The 4,099-nt window shown below is 49.5% G+C and overlaps 1 protein-coding gene across 1 annotated transcript in view; it reads left to right on the top strand.

The window, feature by feature from the left end:
• Positions 1–2,610, top strand: part of CSUI_000918 (uncharacterized protein) — a gene marked incomplete at its 5' end in the record, with an annotated part of 6,261 nt that extends 3,651 nt beyond the window's left edge. The window contains one exon of the mRNA XM_068061125.1: positions 455–2,610. The remainder of the gene's footprint in view (positions 1–454) is intronic.
• Between the last annotated feature and the right edge of the window lie 1,489 nt (positions 2,611–4,099).

The following is a 4,099-nucleotide window of genomic DNA, read 5'->3' as shown; positions in this document are numbered from 1 at the left end:
CTATCTATCTATCTTTATGTATCCTCAATCTATCTATCTATCTTTAATCTGTCTATCTATCTCTCTATCTTCAATCTATCTATCTATCTTTAGTCAATCTATCTATCTATCTATCTGTATAGAGAGATGTACATGTGCGTATGAAGTGGTATGAGAAAGGGGAAGATAATGAATGCGTATGTTTAGTCAGAGGTAAATGGGGAATCCGGATGGTCTCCATCTACCTTAGTTATGCGTGTCTAGCTTCAGTCTTTTATCAACGTGAAGTCTATCACTATAGACTTCACACCTGTTCTTGAACGATCTTTACTTGCATGGAAGAGAAACAGTCGTGACGCTTTATAGGTACGATGTACACAATCCACCGCGCGCGCGGTCGTATCATCTCCCACACAGAGATCTTTCTTGTGCGCCACGTAATTGTTCTTTTCGCTGTTCTTTTTCTTGTTTTTCTTTAGCTCATTCCCGACGAGTGTGTCGGTTTGAGAAGTTTCTCGCTCGTCTCCTTCCTCTTGATGAGCTTGAAATTCCTGAATTAGACCGAATTCTTGAAGAGAAGAAAAGCCAGGGACAGGTATGGCTGTAAATTCCCGATCCAGGGCCATACCTCCGAGAGAAACTTCAGCTAAAAGCTGCAGACGTGAGGAATGGTATTGTCGTTAGGGCTGTACGAAGGGGTGCGCCTCTTAATCAGTATCTGTCGTTTCTACTAGAAGCAGAAGCATTAGCAAATCAGAACCAGATGGAGAACCCATTGATCTTGCAACACTTGGGAATCTTTAAAGGAGAAAGCGACTCAGTTTATATCTTTTATCCTAAGACAGAAGGAAGTTTAGCTCTCTATGCAGAGAAGAAACCATCATTGGTTGACATTGCGAAGAGCGCAGCCCAGATGGCTTTAGCTGTTGACGAACTAAGAAAGAAAGGCCTTGTACACTGATCGGTGAGTCTAAAAGATTTCGTCTTTGATGCAAAAGGACGTCTACGACTATCGAACTTCACCTTTTTATCACAAGTGAACAATCGCGTAGATCCTGATGCACAAGCGCTTTGGAGTCTACGTAAACTCATAGGACCCAGTATGAGTAGTATCCAAGACTCGCATACGAAGAGCTCTAAAGGTCATGAGGCCATGAAAGTAGCACACCCTGACAAGGAGCAAAGCAATTTGAAAGAAAAATCTAGAACAGTCGGCCATGGAGGAGGAGATTCCTTCACCCAAGCTGAAAGCGGAGATAGTCGATTATTATCGGTGGTGCCATTCTTAGGGCCAGTCTGCTGTCCAGTAGTCACAGAGGAAACAGACGCTTATGCCCTAGGCTTAGCATTCCGAGAGCTTGCAGATTCTTTGCAACAAGCTGTCAACAAAGAACAATCCATGATTCGTGATCTTCTAGAAGCCGGCCGACTTCACAGGCAGCGGGAGTCGACAATCGTGGGGAGTGGAACAAACGGGGGAAGTGACGCAGCATTGAGAGATCGTTTGACAAGGCTCGATAGACAAGCAGAGGAGACAAAGAAACTAGCAGCCTTAGCAAGAAGAATGACACAGGCGGATCCTGACGCGCGCCCGACGCTAGCTCAAGTTTTGAAGGATGATTTGTTCGCCGCTTTGAACATGATAGCACTTCGCCAGGGAAAGGATGGGAGAGCTCTCCTGACTGCGAACGGCGACGGATGGCTTCCGTTTATAGTAGATTACCTGTCGGATACAAAAACATCTTTGTGGAAGAGGCTCAAGAAACACTGAGAGAGAGGGTGGTGGAGGCAAGAGCATTCTATGCGGGGATGATAACCGTCTTATAAAGAAACCGATTCATATGCATCTGAGACTCGCACTTTTTTCCCTGAACCTCTAGACGAAGCAGGCTCCCGGGGAGCGTAGGTTTCGTGTAAGTTTGTTGCATGTCTTTTGGAAGTCTGTCGCAATCCAGTATGGAAGTATCTCCACCGTGCTGAGAGAAGGCACCCCCGTTTTTGGTGTGATTCCAGTGGTACTCGGAACATTCTTGGTCTCCTGAACATTGCACATTACAGAGGAAAATAAGGTCTGGGGACACTCGAGTCGAAGGGAAGGGTGGAGAGGAGACGGCCTCACCAGAAACAGATTCTTCTCCGCGTGACTGCTGGTTCATTCGGCAGCGTTTTGTTTTCCCCCCTTAGGGGCAGAGCAGGTTTTCATTATTTTTCTGTGTTCGCTCCGTGAGCGGTTCTTCCGCAGTCGTGTCGGTTGTAAGAAAGAGTGGGGTGCACTCATTCGATCTTCTGTTGATCATCTGTCTGTTCTCCCCGCGTGATGAGAGTCGGTCACGAAGACCTGACGCTTCTCGGCCTGAACCCCAGTTGGTGGAAGCTATCGGGGTAAGCGGCACCAGCTAAGAAGCAGGAGGATGGCTTGTGCAGGCTGTTATGTCAGTAGGTCATGCTAATGTGAACACGCGGTTCCAACGGTAGTCTAGACTGTTCTCATGACTCTGTAGTGGGAGCATGAGGAAGGGCAGGGGGGCTCGTGCGAGCGAGCCAGCCGATACCTCGTGTCATCTCATGCGAACTCGCGATGGGACTGCTTCCGTTTTTAGTGCGGGAATGCAACATGATTGACTCTCGTTGTATTCGACATTGACGGCTGTCAGCATCTGCTGGAGCGGTGGAGTAGAAGACGCATTAGGTGGCCTTGCGTGTATTTGTCACCCTCACAGTCCTTGCCCGAAGAGGGACACCACTGGACAACATTCTCTGATTCGCGTGTACGAGCAGTCGTGCAGGGGCTCCGGTGAAACAAGGACCATAGTGTATCGAGTCTAGCACGCTTGAGCTGCCACTGAGTCCCATGCTATCCTCGGCGCGCGCCCGTGAAGGGTCCCGTCGTGACCGGCCTTCGGTACACCTCTCGCACACCAGACTTTGGCAGAAAGACCGTGAGGTAGCTGGTGCTGTAGGACGCATGACAGCTGAGTCAGAGACGTCTTGGGCGCTGGGCCACTCAGTCGAAGTGCTGCCTCGATTGACGAAAAGCAGCCTCTCCGTTCCACGACGAACAGCAAGCGACCCCGAGCGTTCTTCGGTCACTCCTTCCTACTATGTAGAGTGAGCATTCTGGAGGGATACCCTTACTTCACAGCCACGATCCGAGTATGTGCTTCGGAGCGTGATTCGCGAGCTTTCTCGAAAGAAAGCGCAAGCTAGTCTGAAGGTGTTCTGTTGCACGGCCAGCTGAAACAAGAGGGAGAGATCATTGAAACTTGAAAGCAAATTTGGAGCCGGCAAACAGTCGTTTGCTGTTGGTGCACCAAACTCCAAGAGAGTTAGGCGCAACTGTAGGTGCCTTTCTTTGGGAAGTCCACCTGCAGCGATTGCGGGTTACCTTGCCATGGTGGGCCCACTGCACGTATACTCGCCGGCTCGCGTCGTCTTCCCTTGCTTGTGTGTGCGTGAATTCATACCGGCCTCTCTGGTTCAGGTATTCCACAGCTGAAGTCCTGAAAACTGCTGCTGCCGACAGGGCGAGCTCGATGTGTGCTAGTCTTTGCCACGTCGGGAAGGAGAGAAGCTAACCGAGCTCTTTCGGTCCAGTTCCAAAGACAGATTCGACCACCGGGGATCTCACGTTAGGAAGATTTCAGCTTTCCTCACCCGGTGCCGGGAGAGCTTCTTTCAGTCAGAACCTCTCATGTACTGCTACTACTAGGCTACAGCCCCTGCCACCAGGAGGATCTTAAGAGTCTTTTAGCGCCGTCAAGTGTCTGAAACAACAAGCTTGCACATGCTCACTGACGGCCTGCTTAATTTTCACAGAAATCCTGAAATTTTCTTAAAGTACCGTGTGATAGGAGATAGATCACGATGTCGGGATCGGCTTCGTCGCTACCGACAAGAACTTGCGTCCTCTGGTATCTCTTTTTTGAAGGCGCCAGCGGCCCAATGCAGTCCGTGATAATGCCTAAAAGAAGACATCACCTTACAAGCGTGTCCCTTCAGGATAAGAGGCCTATATAGTCCCAATCCGCCACGTCCGATTGGTGTCTACTTTAAACCTCAGATCGGTCACCGAAAGATTCCGGTCACCCGTACCAGGAAGCGCGTTTGCGTATTATTTCTC

This window comes from Cystoisospora suis (assembly GCF_002600585.1).
Source record: "Cystoisospora suis strain Wien I chromosome Unknown contig_363, whole genome shotgun sequence".
Lineage (NCBI taxonomy): Eukaryota > Apicomplexa > Conoidasida > Eucoccidiorida > Sarcocystidae > Cystoisospora > Cystoisospora suis.
This window is presented reverse-complemented; position numbering and strand designations above follow the sequence as displayed.